The sequence below is a fragment of the Nannobrachium achirus genome (genome assembly GCF_963921795.1).
Source record: "Nannobrachium achirus genome assembly, chromosome: 23".
In the NCBI taxonomy this organism is placed as follows: Eukaryota; Metazoa; Chordata; class Actinopteri; order Myctophiformes; family Myctophidae; genus Nannobrachium; species Nannobrachium achirus.
This window is the reverse complement of record NC_137830.1, coordinates 30,735,469-30,754,884: the sequence shown is the minus strand read 5'-3', so window position 1 is coordinate 30,754,884 and position 19,416 is coordinate 30,735,469. Positions and strand designations below refer to the sequence as shown.

Below are 19,416 nucleotides of genomic sequence, written 5' to 3'. Positions count from 1 at the left end.
GGAGCTCCGGGGGTCCCGGGAGGGGTGGAGGTTGTGGATTGGCAGGCAAGGAGTGTGTGTGCAAAGTTTGGCATGGATTGGGGCAACGGTGGCGGAGATATGAGTTGGGGAAAAGTGTGACGTGACGGACAGACTGACGGACAGACTGACGGACAGACTGACGGACAGACTGACTGACTGACTGACATATTTTAGTTCAGCCGGTGTGCCTGTTTTTTTCTATCCACAAATTTCCGCGGGAGTTTACTGGAGACTATCGGGACCAAACTTCCGGGTTTAACAGCAGACATACAAGGCCACGTCGCGTCGCAGATGCAACCCGTTGTGAGCTTGTAAATCGGCGCCGGAAGCTCGGTACAGACGTCTGCGCAATGCACTATGGGGCGTTGGAAACTCGTGGATAGGCAAAAGTCTAAAAGTAGGTCCCAGTGTATAATCAAAATCACTGGATTTTAGCTTTAAATGAGGCTCAAAACAAAGAAAAGTGTTGTTTTGTCTGGGTCAGTGGTGCTCATATAACGTGCACTGTGTCATGACACTGACTGTGCGCACACGCAGCGAGGCATCCGTTGACATATCTGTGAGAACCCGGGTGAAAAAAAAGAAAACCCTGAAAATAACTTTGCCAAGCAAGACACAAACATGTAAACTGACAGAGAGGGAGAGAACAGAAGCAACGTATGAATAAAAACCAATCAATGAATGAAGACATGAAATTAGCGGTTTCTCTTTATAGGGATGGGACGATATGAAAATGTCATATCACGATTGTTGTAACAAAATAAATCGCGATTTACGATATTATCACGATAATCAAAATCTGGGGTGCAACATTTGCCAAAAAATAGCAGATCTACAAGCTCGTACATCTCGAGCTTGTAGATCGGCTATTTTTTGGCAGACATTTGAGTGAAGAGTGAAAAAAAGACTGTATGAAGTACGTATATTATAAGTACCTTTTACCAATTATAGAGGGTTTAAATGATACCGGATATGCACCTCAGCAAATAAAAGGTGAATTGATCCCAGTGCATGACGGAGGACGATATCGCAATATATTAAATCTACACGATACGATTATCGTGAGTGTTTTTTATCACGATAAACGATAATATTGCTAATCGTCCCATCCCTAATACAGAACTCAATTCCTCACAGCCTTCACCACACTTACCTGGCAGAATCTTAAAATATACCCTTTAAAGAATAAGAAAAAACAGGTGGCCTCTTACACAGTGAAATTGCCAGTGCCGCTCACTACAGAACCCATGGCTGATTTCCTGTTTGTCCTGGCAGGAATTGAGACACACACACACAAACACGTATGCAAACCCCCCAGAACACACACACACACACACACACACACACACACACACACACACACACACACACACACACACACACACACACACACACACACACAGCCATCTGGCCTCAGTGACTCAGGCCACACAGTAATGTGATATAAAATGATGAATGGGCCATTTTAAACTGATATAATCATCAAACGAAGCGTGCGTGCATGTGTGTGTGTACTGTGTAGGATTGCATGAGCAGAGAGTGGCAATACAAACGCAGCCAACTGACAACGTTCTGACAGTTTGTATTAATCATGAGGAAATGCGTATTGTCAAACGCCGCCGGACTTCACTGTCACTTTTTAATGCAACAATCTCTGTCTGTCTGTCTGTCTGTCTGTCTCTCACAAACACACACACACGCTTGTGCACAAATGGATAAATGAACACTTTAGTTGAGCTCTGATCACCGCAGCAAGCCTGAGAAAAAAACACTGCAACAGAGGCCTAAAATAAAAGTACCTTTTACCAATTATAGAGGGTTTAAATGATACCGGATATGCACCTCAGCAAATAAAAGGTGAATTGATCCCAGTGCATGACGGAGGACGATATCGCAATATATTAAATCTACACGATACGATTATCGTGAGTGTTTTTTATCACGATAAACGATAATATTGCTAATCGTCCCATCCCTAATACAGAACTCAATTCCTCACAGCCTTCACCCCACTCAGCCTCTTACACAGTGAAATTGCCAGTGCCGCTCACTACAGAACCCATGGCTGATTTCCTGTTTGTCCTGGCAGGAATTGAGACACACACACACACACGTATGCAAACCCCCCAGAACACACACACACACACACACACACACACACACACACACACACACACACACACACACACACACACACACACACACACACACACACACACACACACACACACACACACACACACACACACACACACACACACACACACACACACACACACACACAGCCATCTGGCCTCAGTGACTCAGGCCACACAGTAATGTGATATAAAATGATGAATGGGCCATTTTAAACTGATATAATCATCAAACGAAGCGTGCGTGCATGTGTGTGTGTACTGTGTAGGATTGCATGAGCAGAGAGTGGCAATACAAACGCAGCCAACTGACAACGTTCTGACAGTTTGTATTAATCATGAGGAAATGCGTATTGTCAAACGCCGCCGGACTTCACTGTCACTTTTTAATGCAACAATCTCTGTCTGTCTGTCTGTCTGTCTGTCTCTCACAAACACACACACACGCTTGTGCACAAATGGATAAATGAACACTTTAGTTGAGCTCTGATCACCGCAGCAAGCCTGAGAAAAAAACACTGCAACAGAGGCCTAAAATAAAAGCTATTCCACAGAGTCGACAATGTACCGTACACAATATTTACAAATGGCTTTACACAGGTTTCTGCCATGATACTCGTCTTTGGAAGTTTTTTCCCCCAAACATAAAGCTACACTACAGTATCTCAGACACATGGTACAATTGCGAACATTATTGCCAATGTGTCCTATGGATAGTAGTAAGCCTTACCGAGCCATGTGGAACATAGGGCAGGAGCCCATCTCCTGTTTCTGTAGCATGGGGTGGCTTGATGTACAAGTACACCTCCTGGACATGACGCTAGTCTGTCGTAGGGACTTACTCACAGTGCTATACAGGGAGGTATTGGGTCCCATTTGTATAGTCTTTGCTGTGACCCGGCCGGGGATCGAACCCAGACCTTCCAATCTCAGGGTGGCCACTCTAACCACAAGGCCCCAGGGCTGGTTCCTACAGATAGATCCAGGCAAAATATTGCTAGCAACACTGAAGAAGTGAAGTGATGTTACATTAAGGTTGTAGAAGCAAAATGTAGTGAATACTAATTGCTCATCGCCCGTTTAAAGGATTCACAATGCCGCTGGCTTTACAACCAACCAGCCTCATGGTGTACGACCGAAAGACATGTTTCCAACGTTTGTAAAGTGTTAACTAGTAAGATGCCTCAGGGTGACAAGCGACCTCTAAAAGGGATTTGTTCCCCTGGCATCACAGGGACCTCCATATCTCCATAGATGGGCATAAAAGGGATTTGTTCCCCCTGACATCACAGGGATCTCTCTAACAGGGCATCATTAATATTGATGACATCAGGGAACTCCATATGTGGGCATAAAAGGGATTATGTTAGTGTGACAGCACAGTGAAGCCAGAGCGTGATGTTAGAGCGGCAAACCCATTCTGGTAGAGTGATTCCCCTGACATGACAGTGACATCAGTGAAACTTCACCTGCAAGCTCACGATTTGTTGTGCTTGTACAGTAGATCTGCAATGTTTTGACAAAGACATTTGGTGTGGAGGATAAAAACTATGGACCCCTGAGGGAAGTCAGACATATATGGTTTAAGTGAATCTCTCTCTCTCTCTCTCTCTCTCTCTCCCTCTCTCTCTCTCTCTCTCTCTCTCTCTCAGGAGCGCTCCCCTGGGAAACACAAGGTTCCAGGTTCAGTCGTGACACTTCCCGGGCATTGTGTCGAAGTGTCCTTGAGCAAGAAGCTATCCCCCCCCCCCCCCTGCTCCCTGGATGCTGCCCACTGCTCCTAACACTTAGGACGGGTTAAATGCAGAGGACACATTCAAGGTGTGTGCAAATGTACTTACTTGGCAATGAACCCGACGGATCTCACATTAAACTGAATTAACTTAAAAAATTAAAAATCCCTGGATAAAATCCAGGGCTGTGCTTGCTTGTGTCTACAGAACACAGAGAAAAAGTCACTGCCTATCTTCCACAAGAGCATGGGAGTCCGCGGGAACATCCAAGTAGCTCTCGTAATAATCCTAAAAAGCTATCTGGTGCAAGCAGGTGTTTATCTGTCCTGCGATGCTTCCATCTTTCATCAAAGCGCTTAAACCCTAGCCTAACCCTTCATAATAAAAGGCCCTGCTCTGAGGGCCCCGTCGACAATAGCTCCCCGTCGCTTCCATGATGCTCTCATCACTGCTGTCTGCCACCACGAGCCTCTCACGCATCCATACATCAAGCGGCGGGCGCGTACCGCGAGCGGCTTGGCGACGTTAAAACGTAAAGTCCTCGACATCAAATGGAATATGGTTATTAATACACTTTGGCTTATCTCGCACACACGCATGCGTGTGTGTTTGGAGATACGGCATATAATGCTCCCGTAGCCCCCTGGGTGTGCTGGCGCTTTATGTGAGGAGGAAACGGATGGCTTCTTATGTTAAACATGGCCACCGTGGAGCCGCCAACGCCGCCTTTTACTCCCCACTATATCCTGTTTGTGCTGTGTGTGTGTGTGTGTGTGAGTATATATGAGCGAGCGTGCGCACGCACGCACGCGCACACACACACACACACACACACACACACACACACACACACACACACACACACACACACACACACACACACACACACACACACACACACACACACACATTACGTATGTTCATATGCAGACTTCATGCTATTGTAACCATGGTAATGTGGATGTGAAGCAGCACTGCATCTCCCTGTGTGTGTGTGTGTGTGTGTGTGTGTGTGTGTGTGTGTGTGTGTGTGTGTGTGTGTGTGTGTGTGTGTGTGTGTGTGTGTGTGTGTGTGTGTGTGTGTTTTATGTAGTTTTTGCCTTTACAGGAAACTGTATGTGTGCATTGGTAATCGAACCAGTGAGTCACGGCCACATGTTAAAGCCCATGCGGTATGTACTGTATGCACCCTGAACATTTACTATTGGGTCGTGGAAACTTCTACCTTCTACCAAAATGACAAGCTCACATGTAGATCAGCATTTTGCATGAAGAAAATAACATCCCTCTACTTTGAATGTAAAAAGTGTTGTCCCTTTGAGCCATCTCTGCTCGTGAGCAGTGTTGTTTTTGACAGCAAATTTTGATTTAGTTTTAGTCATAGTCTTTTGAATAAAATGTAATTGAGTTTTAGTCATAATTTAGTCACCTGAAAAGTTTTAGTTTTAGTCTAATTTTAGTGGACTAAATATAAGATTAAATCTACTAAGACTAAATCTACAGTTGATTTAGTCAACTGAAAATTTGGCAGGCCTTGATGGCATCGTAATCACTGATTTTACACTTGGTTGCGTGCTGAAAATAGCAGATCTACAAGCTCACAACGTGTCGCAGCGCAACACGTTGAATCTGCTATTTTCAACACGCAACACCTGAGAGCAACCAAACATAAAATGTCTCCACTAGTCCCTCCCTAACATTTTAGTTTAGTTTTTATTTTGTTGACAAAATTGTCAATATATTTAGTCCTAGTTTTAGTCATCTCAGCTTAGTTTTTATTTAGTCATAGTTTTAGTCGACAAAATCATCTCTGCTCGTAAGGCGCTGTGACGCATGCTAATCTGGCGCTCACACACATTTAGGAATTGGCACAAAAAAAAGTTTTCTGCGAACGGACATGAAAGATCAGTCCATTAAGTCGTTAGCAGGCGGTAATCTACGCTCTTAGTTGGGGGAAAACCATTAGCTACACAATAATAGTAAGACGTATTATGAGTGGCATCGGATAATAATTAAAAGGCACTCATGGCTGACATGCAAGAGGGCCGGCACACAGCTAAAGGAGCCAGTCAGTTCTGTAGTATAGATACAGCAGTGGTTTTCAACATTTTTCATATCGAGGCCCATTATTTATTTTGCATTTGAGCTGCGGAGCACCATTTAATGATATTTTGCCTATATATATATATATATATATATATATACATATATGTATATTATATGTATATATATCCCAAAAAGACGCAATCTTTTTGTTGTTGGAAAAGATTTTGTCCACACTCCACAATTACAAGATGTATTGGCGTGGTAGGAGAGATAACAGGCAAGCGTTGACCAAAATAAAAACTAAGCTATGGATAAAAGCAGTATAATGACGATTATTTAAAGAAAGATGGTGAAAAATGGATATTGTACAAACTCAAAAAAGGAACGATGTAAAACATAAGAAAAGGTTAAAAATAGAAAGGTTAAAGGTTAAACCATGTAAAGGTTATATACAACATTATTTTAGTTTATTACATTTTTGCTTCACTTTGTTTCGCATAAGTAATTGGTGGGAAAATCTCCAAGTCATGGCAAGCCTAGTGCATGTATGTGTAGATAGTGTGCGTGCGTGCGTGCGTGCGTAAATGATTGACTCAAAATGCCACATGGTGTGGTGAAGATAATTTGAATTGCAAATTGCCTCCAGTTGCATCAGATAGAATGACCCCCCGTCCCCCCTCCCCTCCCCTCCCCGACCACTGCAGACAAATGAGAAACATAGAAAGAGAGAAGGGGACACGAGAAGACAGATCGGAGGAATCTTCAAAAGACGAGGGGTTCAATTTATGGCTTTTTATAGTCAAGTAATTAACTCTGTCTAAAAATATTCAATAACCTCCCTCGATTATTCACGGAATATAAATCGCTCTCTGGAATTAATATTTCTTACAATCATTGGGGCGATTTGTTTTATTTTGGGGGTGTCTTTAAGTGCTAACTTATAACTAACATCTTTGAGGTGCGGTTAAACAGCTTAAGGCCTCTCTCCACCAAACAGACTACTTCCAACGGCTTCAAACTGATAGTCTGTTGTAGTCTGCTGGCATTCAGGCATTGGTTGGCAAACTTGGCATTTAAAAGTCGTACGCTAGCCTGCCAGTGTTGCCAGGTTTGCTTATTATAAACAACTTTGGTCTTGTTTTCCTGTAAAGTCCCTTGCAAACATTCATAGTTGCGGGTTGCTTTTGTTTGGGTTTGTTTCAAGATTATTTTTGAAAATAGCTAATGTAATAGAGCTCAAGTGGTGAAAATGGCCGCTTCTTTTGGGCTTGTTTTCATAGACCTTGTCGCTTGTTTCACTCACGGAGTTTTCCTCCCGTCTTTTCTCTTACCAAAACAAAACACAAGCCCCCACCCATCACTCCAGATGGGGCAAGGACGACTCATCACAACTGAGCAAGTCCAGTTTCCCATCGACTCGACGATAGAAGTACTGCATACGGCAGCTTTAACGGCAGGAGACGCTTTCCAAGCGTTTCCGACGGAAAATCGTGGCTGAATCTGTGTGGTTAAGAGCCGGCTTTAGATGGAGGCTAAGGACAGTTAGCACTTAAAGACACTTCATTTGAGACAGCCCGGTGGCCAAAGAGTGCTGAGACGAGTCTGGCAGAGAATGCGTTAAGGAACAAGGCAGATGACGTTAAGGACAGAAGCAAGACTTCAAATGGAATACACATAAAATTCTGGAACGAAATAATAGATTTGGAAAAGACTGACAATTTGAAAGAGTTAGAAAGACAGATGGAGAGAAAGACAGATGGAGAGGGAGAGAGAAAGAGAGAGATCAAAGTCTACTCTATTTCTCCACTATTTCTTGCGGCAATGGGAAAGTCCTGATCTGGCGAAGCCCGAACTGGCGAACAGGGGAAATGTCCCCTACCGTAGCGATCTGGCGAATCGTTTTATTGTCTTAAACATGGCTCTGTTTTAAGGCATTTTTCGTAGTTATTGAGTGCTTGCACATTGGTCTCGCCTGTTGCCCGTGGCGTTATTGTAAATGACGCCGCAGCTCCAGGCGGAGCCACTCGATTGTCCACGACACTGCAAGCGGCGCGAAGGCCAGCGGACCTTGGTCCTGCTCTTCGCCCCCGAGCGCCGCAGGCCGCGCGAGTTACGAAGCCGTGGTGAATGCAATCGTTATATTTATGCCCAGGCCGTAAGGCCTGGGCAAGCGCACGATAAACGCCCTGTCCAAAAGGATTAAACGAAAAAGACGAAAAATATGCAGAAGGTTTTTTTTTCCCTTTTTCTTTCGCCAGATCGCTACGGTAGGGGACATTTCCCCTGTTCGCCAGTTCGGGCTTCGCCAAAAAGGTACGTGCCCGCGGCAATTATGGTGTTTGTGTCTTCTCAAAATCAAAGGGGAAAAAATAACAAAGTTTTAAAATTGTGGGTGAAAGACAGACAGAGACGGACAGTGCTCAAGAGCGAGATGCAACAAAATGTGTGAAGTAAAAGGAAAACCGTTAGACATCATCCAATTTGACCAGTTCTTTCCCCCCTTAACTCATTGAATGCCCTTTTCAAGATGGCCGCCAAGTACCAGGCTGCCACGTTCCTAAATTTCTAGTGCACGGATCAATTTTTAGTGCACGGATCGTGCACGCCCATGCACCATATATGCACCATATGTATAGTACTTTTTAACAGCTTTCCAAAAAAAAGTCTGCTTGGAAATCCGTTCAGGCATTCATGAGATAGAATCCTTCAAAGTCAGACAAAACAAAAACACTGCCACCTTCCTAAATTTCTAGTGCACGGATCAATTTTTAGTGCACGGATCGTGCACGCCCATGCCTAGATCATGCACCATATGTGTAGTACTTTTTAACAACTTTCAAACAAAACAATCCGCTTGGAAATCCGTTCAGGCATTCATGAGATACAAGCCTTCAAAGTCAGACAAAACAGCCATTTTTGACATTTTGAAAGATGTGTTTGTTATGGGGCTAAACATGCAATTTCGCAATTGCGATCATGCCTAATACATTTGAGGCATTTTTAGAAAATGTTTTATAAAAAAAAAATTGATTATTTTTTTTTATTTATTTTTTTTCCAAAATGGCTTCCAACTCGGGAAACTCGGGCTGTGGCAGCCTGGGACTACTGTAATAACTCGGGAAACTCGGGCCTTGGCAGTCAATGAGTTAATATCTGGGTCTGTCTGTGTATTTATTAAGTGTGCCTGCCATGCAACGCAATGGCAAAACACTTATTGTAATCCGCCATACTTAATTAATTAATTAAGTCCATAGTTTCGCCACAAATTTCTGCACGTAATAACTGCCGCACAATTTACGCCACCCACGCAATATATACATCAAAACGTGCGGCTCGGCCGGGAATAGGTTGCTATTACTTTTCTTTCCGATCCGCGTTACCATTGCGACGTAATTCGCAAAAAACGACGCCCAAAAACCCCATTGACTTAGAATGGGGGAAATTTCGGGACGTAATAACTGCCGCACAATTTACGCCACCGCCGCAATATATACATCAAAATGTGCGGCTCGGCCGGGAATGGTGTGCTATTACTTTTCTTTCCGATCCGCTTTACGATTGCGATGTAATTCGCAAAAAACAACGCCCAAAAACTCCATTGACTTTGAATGGGGGACTCCGAAAAAAACCCAGAAACTTTGGCGCCACATAACTCTGCCATACTTTTGCCTAGCAACGTCATTTAAAATGTAAAATGCTCACACAACTTTGGTCTTTTTCCGACCAATAGCTGTAATTGATTAAGCCTCGCCCCCTCTTTAACAGGAAGTGCCCTTCACCAAACAGGAAGTGCCTCTATAACTCATGAACCGTTTGTCGTACAGACTTGCGGCTGGTGTCATACCTTTTCTTTTTTTCTCAAATTTTTTTTCTCAATTTTTTTTTTCTCAAATTTTTTTTTCTCAAATTTTTTTTTCTCAAATTTTTTTTTTTCTCAAAATTTTTTTTTCTCACATTTTTTTTTCTCAAATTTTTTTTTTCTCAAATTTTTTTTCTCAAAATTTTTTTTTTCTCAAATTTTTTTTCTCAAAATTTTTTTTTTCTCAAATTTTTTTTCTCAAATTTTTTTTTCTCAATTTTTTTCTCAAAAAATTTTTTTTCTCAAAAATTTTTTTTTCTCAATTTTTTTTTCTCAAGAAAAATTTTTCTTTATTTTTTTTTTCTCAAATTTTTTTTCTCAAAATTGTTTTCTCAAAATTATTTTTTTCTCAAAAAATTTTTTTCTCACATTTTTTTTTCTCACAATTCTTTTTTCAAAATTTCTTTTTCTCAAAAAAGTTTTTTTCTCAAATTTTTTTTCTCACAAAACAATTTTTTCTCAAAAAACTGTCGTTAAAGTGCGACCCGTGATAACGGCCAAAAATGCTCCAAAACGCCACTAATTAGTCGAAATGGCTGACTTCCTGTTTGGTTTCTGATTGGCTGCTGGCCTTGTGACGTGGGTAGAGCTGCGAGGGCCTGGTCATCGCTGCTTGCAGCTTTAATTCATTAATCGTCCATGACCTTAATTGGGGCCTATTTCGCCAAACAGGAAGTGCCCCTCACCAAACAGGAAGTGACCCTTGATCTCGTGAACCGTTTGTCATACAGACACGCGGGTTGCGTCAAATGAAATAACGCTAATGCTAACACCAACCGCTACACAAGGTTGCACAGACTTAGCGAGCTGCAGGCACACTTAAAATTTCTTAGAAATTTTCTCTTCTAGTTTTATTATGTTTTCCTCTCTTTTCAATTTGTCTTCCCTGTGGACCCTTGGCTGGCCCCTTGGCAGGCCCCTTTAAGGACACGTTCTGAAACCCTAGTGCACGGTGATGTCTCAAGACATAGTTTTCTCTGCTTCGCCTTCAATATAAAATAACTTAAAAACACAACAATTACAGATGGGAACTTGGTGAAAAAAAGGCCTTCAGCACATCAGATTCAATGCAGAGCATTGCATAACATTAAACAGATGGAAAAGAAAAAGAAAAGAAAAATGCTAGAAATACTGATGGGGTGTAATGGGTCGATTTGTTTCCATTCATACTATAAAATAGTTAAATTACCACTGAGGATTTTTACAGTGTTCCCAGGGTCCCAGTGATAAACAAAAATATAAAACATAGGCCTGTGGCATGCATAATGCATATCAAACAGAAACTAAAGGTCAAACTTTAGGTTAACGTTAGACTGCAGATTGGGAGTCAAACTGCATTATAAAAAGCCCTAAAATCACCTGGCATGTACTCACTGTGGAGCACACAAGTACCAGGGAACTTATGTCTAAAGGCAATATATGACTCAGTACGCTATGAATTTTAAATTAAACGGTCTCAACTGCGAGACTGGTTGTTATCCCCTTCTCTGTGTGTAGAAGAGTGTAATATTGGTTCTGTGGGTGTAATGCAGCGCCTGTCTGTAGGTGTGGGTGTTTCCTGCAGCCATGTTGTTCCGATTGGCTGACAAGGCATCTCAATCTGTGGAGAGTAGTCCCTAGATGCTCGCCCTTCCCTGACTAGATCTCTCTTCCTCTCTCTCTCTCTCTCTCTAACTCTCTCACAAACACACAAACACACAAACACACGTTCATCCTGAAAAAGCCTTTCTTGCTCAGCAGGGGTCTTTCTCTCGTCTTCACTCCTGTGCTTCTCTTCCCTAGTCTCTCATTCCATACAGATCAATTCCATCTATCTCCCCCTCAAGTGTCTAATAGTGTATTAATACTGCCATGTCTACATGGCAGTATTAATACTTCCAACATGTAACCAGTGTTTCCACAACTGAGTCGAACAGCCCTACAGTCGGAGACAGCAGCAGCAGCTTCCAGCAGCATAACAGCGTTCTCTCAAGGGCCAAGACAGCATGTAAACACGGTGGTGATTCGCTAGGAACGACCATTGAAAATACTAATTATACTAAAACACCAAATACAAAGAAACTACGTACCCTAAAATCTAAAGAACTGTCTGACTTGTGAATGTGAGAGAGAACCAGATAACAGACACCACAGTGAGTGTAACTGTGAGCGGTCTACTGATGGAGTGTCTGCTCTCTGGCTGCAAGTACAGTGAAACCACACCCCCTTGATACAAATCTACTGGAATGCAGTGAGCAAATATGTAATGAGTGTCGCCAAATACTTATTTTCTACCCAGAAACTGGAAGTACACAGAAATAGCTACAGAAAGATTACAAAGCTCTGAATCCACAAGCCTATAGGCAAACTGAATGATATCATTGCTCCCTATCACAAGTGACTCATAGATATAATATATATATATGTATAAAAAAGGTGATTTTGGGTTTCATATCCCTTTAAAGATGGAGTGCCATTTTCCCCCAATAAAACATGATTATTGCGACCGTAGGTCGCACTTACTATCAAAACCTGCACAAACTGTGAGTGAGTCAGTCAGTCAGTCAGTCTGTCCGTCTGTCTGTCACACCTCACACGTCACACTATTGCCCTGCTCATATCTCCGCAACCGTTGCCCCGATCCATGCCAAATTCCCCGGAGCTCCAGGTCCCTGGGGGACCCCAAGATGTAAAAAATGACCAAATGTGCAAAAATGACCAAATGACCACCCCAACGGGGCTGCTCACGGGGAATTCCCGGGGACCACCGACTCCTGGTGCTCCAGAACGGATGCAAAAGTGGTGGCGCCCCCAGTGGAGGACCCCCTCCACTGCAGCTCACATAAAATGCCGTAACTCGGGCTAGGAGGGTCCGGGAGAGCCGGGGCCGGTACCTATTCGTCCGCCAAGGCAACGCGGACACCCCACCCCTCATTTCTCACATGGCCCTCTTCTAGCGCCACCATGAGGCCGATTTTTAAAACACATCTTTGGACACTGCTCCTACAGTTTTTGCCCTAAAATCACGCAAATCGCTACACAGTATGTCTACACTCATCCCATCACCATGAATCTGTCCCATATAGCGCCACCTTCAGGCCGATTTTTAAAAACACATTTTGGACACTGCTCCTACAGATTTTGCCCTAAAATCACGAAACTCACTACACAGCATGTCTACACTCATGTCATCAACATGGATCAGGAAGATTTTGGAAAAACAAATTTTTGCCCTATTTGTGGCCGATTAGGGAGTCTTACTGGTTTACTATTATGATTATACTAGGACGAAGATTTTTTCCAAAAAAAGTGTACAGAAAGAGTAAAAATTATGTTTGTATGTGGCCACACCCACCAGTTCATTGGTATGCGTGGTTGTCATGGTGGGTGGTGACCCAGCTGAAGTTAGCCACACCCACGTGTGTTGGGTGAATGGTAATTAGGGGAGGGGTTGATTCTGTGATGTAATAAGTATCTGTGTTTTTGGACCGGCACGTTTGACCCACAGGGTGGCAGCCTCCAGCTAAAAACCCAAATACTAAGAGAATACATAATTGCTCATAACAACCACACCAGGTGGTCTAATGAAGTACTGTCAACCTCCTAGACACATGAAAACCAGAAAAAGTACAAAACTATGGCACCACCTCTGCTGCTACCTATACGTTGTATTACCCTTAAGGCCGGCTGCTACGTCTGTGTCACATCAGTATTTGCTATACATATAGCAACATAATTTATTTTACATTTTTGGAATAAGAAATTGAAGGTTTTCAGAAACCTTAGGTTAGGTTTTAGAAGTCGTTTTCAGAATCGGCCTCAGGTCTAAATGGGTTAAGTACTTTACTTGAGTATTTCCCATTTTTTATCATTTTACTTCTACACCACCACCTGCGGTTTACACTGCAGAAATGGCGGCGGCGCTCTCTACAGGGGAGCGGCGCACAGGGAAAACGGTCTACCATTTCTCAGCGATACACAGCGCTATCACTTTATCTTTCTCTCCCTGTATCAATACTCTCTCTGACTCTCATCTGCGCACACTGTCGTCTCCACGCTCCGTCACTCCGCAAGTGGAGAGACATGGGCCAGTGCAGATTGCATTATGGATTGTCCGGCCGATCGATTGCGGCCCCACATTAGACGACTTATATCTGCTAATGTGAAAAGTACTGCACTCTGGGACGTTGTGGATGGTGTGTTGGGGGGTAGCGGGTTAGGGAACGAGACACTACGGAGTTTCGTGAATCAATGGCGGCCGATAAACCGGACACACAGTTAAACTATCTGTACGGTCATCAATTAACTGCCGGTCAAAGCGGTTTTCCGTTTTGATGAATGGTCAGGCGTGACAGACAGATACAAGCGGCATTGAGGTGGAGAAAGAGAGAGGGAGAAAGAGAGAGTGCAAGAGAGTGTCCATTGAAGGGCACATATTCAGTAGTGCAGGCATAACGTGTATTGACAGTGGGCACTTAAGACAGAACCTTCCATTCATTTAAATGCAGGATAATATTATGAAATGCAGGCAGAGAGGAGGGGGACACACTGTCATTTTTAAGAGAGTGAGAGAGAGAGAGAGTGTGTGTGTGTGTGTGTGTGTGTGTGTGTGTGTGTGTGTGTGTGTGTCTGTGTGTGTGTGTGTGTGTGTGTGTGTGTGTGTGTGTGTGTGTGTGTGTGTGTGTGTGTGTGTGTGTGTGTGTGTGTGTGTGTGTGTGTAGAGGAGACAGGGAAGTAGCAGCCGTGAGAAAGGAGGATGAAATAGAGAGGGACCCAAGAGCAGGACAGGACATGAAATACAGAGACAAAGCCAGAGTTTATTTTAATGAGAACCACACCGACCGTTAGACGTCACAACTCTTTATGAGCTGCTCAGATAAGATTAGGCTTTCACCTCCAACACTGACAGTGAAGTATGTCTGTGTTCATTTGAGTCTTTGTAGTGTAAACATTGACCCACAAGGGTCCTTGTTTTACATACAGTGCATGTGCTGAGTGAATTATTTCTTGAAGAGGTATTAGCAACAAATATAATCCTTTGGCTTTAATTCCACTAAATAGTATCTAGTGTGAAATCCACATAACAATGTTCCTTTCTCAACCCCAGCAACCTGAAAAGGCTGGGCTTTGCATGACAGTGTGCCATATACAGTACACCATTACAGTGGTAGAAAGTAACTTGATACTTTCACTTAAGCAAAACATTTGAGTACTTTTTCTACCACCGCACCATTATGCTCAACAAATTCCCATGACTGTTATTTTACCGTTTCTTTAGTGGAAGACAAGAATGCAGACAAGGCACCTTGCGTGCACACACTGAACGATAAATGAGAGAGTGATAACAGGAACATCTCAGAAGACAATACAGGTGATGTCATAGGCTCGAGGCGACTCAACACCAATGTGTCTCCGGCTGCATGCTGTGTTTGACTGTGACTGAATGAGGAAACGATGGTCCAATAACGCCACAAGATGCCTCAGAGCGCAACGCAGAGAACTGCAACCCTTCAGACCATTTAAATCTGCACCTGAAGCAGCTACTCTGACCTAGTTGAGGATCTCCTCGCCTTGTATTATCATCAATACATGTGCGTGCGAGCGAGGTTGTAACAGTATAGCGCAGGGGTCTTCAACGTTTTCAGGCAAAGGACCCCTTAGCTGAGAGAGAGATGAAGCAGAGACCCCCACAACCTTTTCATAGATTCCATATAGTTTCATCGTTTGACAGCACAATCATCAGTGTATTTTGGATTCATGTCAATTTGTGTTTTCAGATATTTAACCACTTGAACCGTCAATACTTAATAAACTTGACCTTTCACTCTGTACTTAGTCTGCTCTTTTTCCCCTCTACACCAAAAGCTCTTTGCCGAAAATAGCCGAGCTTGTAGATCTGCTATTTTTGGCTAAAGTTCTCACAATATGGACGTTAGGGTTCAAGTGGTTAATATAAAAATCACACCCGTGTGAACTGAGCGGTGGTTTACGATATGCTCTGGGAATCTATGGGAGACTGGTAAAGTAATTTTCAACACACAGTGAGAGAACAGAGCCCATTTTAATGTGCATGCCTTGACAGACACTTAAAGGACCATACCATTCTGACAAGCATGTACATTTGCTTAGAGTTTTTTGTCTCAGCTTAGGTTGTGATTCTGTAATGACACTGTGATTGCAGGCTATTGTGGTGGATGGTGTATTTTGTTCATACTGTATACCCCTGTTTGTATATCACTAGAAAAGTCTAGAATTCAGTTTTTGAAAAAAAAAGTTTTTTGAAAAAAAAATTTGCTGAATTGTATGTATTAGATTTAAAGGTACCGATTAATGGGAAAGAGGCAATAGACCCAGCGGCCTTAGAGCAGTATGTCCGTCCGCCGTCTGAACAGTAGTAGGGTGGACTTCGAGGCCCATGAGAACAACTACAGGGAGTCCAAAGACGAGGCAGAAAGGCTTGTGAAAAGTATTGTGCCGTCTTTGAGCTGCCGCTACTTGTTCACATGGAGTGCTGGAGTGACACGTGTTGTTGTATCATTAGGACATAGGCCTGGGGCGGTATCGACATTTTGTTACCGCGATTACCGTCTTCCCATTTACCGCCGGTACTGCGGTAATTACCGCACCCCCGTATCTATTAATTAAGGTTCGGCGATAAGCCAAAATATTGCAATCATCTTCCCAAAAGTCGCATCTCCACAGCCTGACTGCCCGAGTTATACTTCTCCGTACAGCACAGCGGGTATGGCTTTGAAAGGAGCAGATCTACAAGCTCACAACACATCGCATCTGCGACGCGTTCTGAGCTTTTAGATCTGCACTGTCGGGTTACCATAGTAACGTAGGCTAGCTACTTAGCTTTTCAGACACAAACAGCTGTGTGAACAAAACAGAAGAGGACGGGTAGTCAGATCGTGTACAGTGATTCTGTAAACTCACGTCGTCTCAACTCTCAAATCGCAGTGATTGAGTGCTGCTATATACAGGTTTTAGTTACAAGACTTGACAGAAAAGGTTATAAAATCTCCGACGCGCCGACAGACGGGGCACAACGTGCGACGCGGTTACGACGCGTGGAAAAAGTAAAATAGTTTCATTTTCGGTTTTAGTCCACGCGGCCCGCGCTCCGCCAGTAATCCGTATGAATAAAAAAAGATATGCCACAACACAATGTATGTATTCACATCCTTGTGTCGTGTGGATTACAGAGAAAGTTTACGCTGCTTTGTACTCCTCTACGCAGGCTGCCCTGTGTAGGTCTGCCTGTCTGTGTCTCTGAGAGTGAGAGTGACGTATGTGGCTTCCAAACTGTGGTACACGGCCCAGAGCAGAGCGGCATGGAGCGCATGCGGTCCTCGCTTCTCCCCCGTTTTAAAACTCGCTGGTTTTCCAATAAAAAATATACTTTTTTTGTCTTTTTTTACCGCGGTAAGCACACTGACACCGCGGTAGACCTCGGTTTACCGCGGTACGGCGGTACGGCGGTTACCGTGTCGAACCCTATTAGGACACATCCATGAATTTGTGAAGGTAACCTTTACTGCACCTAAAATTATGAAAATATTTGTGTATTTGTATGCTTTCCCTGTGTGTGGTGTGGACATAAATAAATTGTTAAACTGTGTGAGAAAATGAGCATGTCACACTTTCCTGCCACCGTCAAAAAGCAGCAGATTAATTCTGAGCTTGTAGATCGGCTATTTCCACTATCAATGTTCTTTTTTAAGTATAAATTTGTTTGTATATTTAAGTTTTGTGTCATGATTGTCATGTGCAACTTCAAACCCTCAAAGCCAAACAAAAATGTAATTGTCAATGACAAATACACAATTAAATCGTTAATCGCAATTATTTGAGTGACAATTAATCGCCATGTAAAATGTCATAATCGTGACAGCCCTAACTGACAACATTAATCTATGTGGAAGCCAGTACCACAAATATCCACTGGACATCCTTCTTAAATGGTCACACTTCTCCAAACATGAACACATTCTAAATATAAAGTCTTATCTAAAGCCACAGATGTTATCCGTCGATTTAAAATGCCCTAGGTTTTCCGTTTATTTGTAAGGTTTCTGGGATAAGAGATTGCAAGGATGACAGGAAAAATAGTTTCACACACACGCTCATCACACACCCGACTCCCAGCCCGACCTCAAGGCTGAGGTTCCAGGGTCTCCATCATGATAATCACACGCATAGACTTTCTGATAACCCTCTAAACCAGGCCACTCCACAACTATGGGACCAAACAAGGTCTCTGCAACTCATGTGAGCTGAATGTTAAAACATGTTGACATCATTATTCTCTTCAGACAACAAAGAAACAAAGGACAACAACAACATAACGACACCAACACCGGGAAACAGAGATGAAGGGAAATGCTATGTGTAAAAAGAAAGAAACATAGTGAGGACAAGCATGTGATCTTCAAGGCCTTTGCAACTGCTTGCATCCTCTCTGTGGCCTTGACAAGAACAGGGTTGTGTTGGGTATCATTATTATTAGTCGTAGTATTAGTATTCAGGTTATGTTGGGTATCATATTGTGGCTCCTTTCAGTATTGACGCTTCTGTTTACCGGAGTTCTGGCTTGAATGTAAAACTGTGGTTCTCAGACTTTTGTCAAGGACCCCCAAATTGATTGAGGTGTTAGGCCACGGAACCCCAATATGAGAAAAGATCTGTAAAAGAAATAAAAAAATAAAAGAATTGCAGAAATACAGGCTCACAACGTGTCAAATAGCGGTGTGTTGCGAGCTTGCAGACCAGTTCTTTTTGACCCCCCTATGTAAAAAATAATTTCTAGTCTGAGAAGTTGGTAGTGTGTACAAGAAGTGTGAACCAGTCAGAGCCCCTCTTTTTTGTTATTGTTGTTGTTCTTCTCGCTGCACTTTCAAAATGCCCAAACCGAGCAGTCATGAAACAGCTTCTGGGTGTTATTCAAATCCCTCTGAAAGCAAAATGAAATATCTCACAGCTACATCAAGTCTGTCTGATCCCTCGAGAGACAAACGCATCACAGTTCAAAGCGCTAGTGTTAGTCAACACAGCCAGCCTCAGAATGGAATTTCTTTCTCCCCCATGTAAAAAGATATTCTATCTGACATTGCATTCTTCCATGCAGACAACCTAAACTACATAAAGACGTTATCTTTATGCACATTAGCGTCACTTATCCACATGTCATACTTCTGCACTTATCCTCTCTGTTCTTGCCGTGTTATAATAGGCGAACAGTCTGCGAACATACTGTAGGCGAACATTCAGTCTTATCGCCTTTCTGGATGTGTTTTATCACTGATTCTACTCAGAATTTTGGGAGTGTCTGATAAAATATATCAGTGCTGATTATCCAACATGAATATGAAACGTATTATGTTGAATTATATATATATTTTTTAAAAGATATCCAACGATCCATTCTTTAGTTATGGTCCGTTGGGAAAAAAAAATTGACGAAAACAATCTGGGAGAAGAAACCGAGTTATATCCATTTTTCTGAATTTGCCGCATCGAAATCACTCGATGCGGGAGACCCACTTGACGCACTTTAGAACAGCGTTGGATATCAAATAAAGCGCTTTAGCAACCGTGTTTTTTTTTTTGCTTGTTTTTATTTTAACCCTGGCCAAACAGT

General features: G+C 42.8%; 1 protein-coding gene across 2 annotated transcripts in view; it reads right to left on the bottom strand.

Moving 5' to 3' along the window:
• Window positions 1–19,416, bottom strand: part of tbc1d22a (TBC1 domain family, member 22a) — a 175,038-nt gene that overhangs the window by 79,646 nt on the left and 75,976 nt on the right. The window lies entirely within an intron of this gene.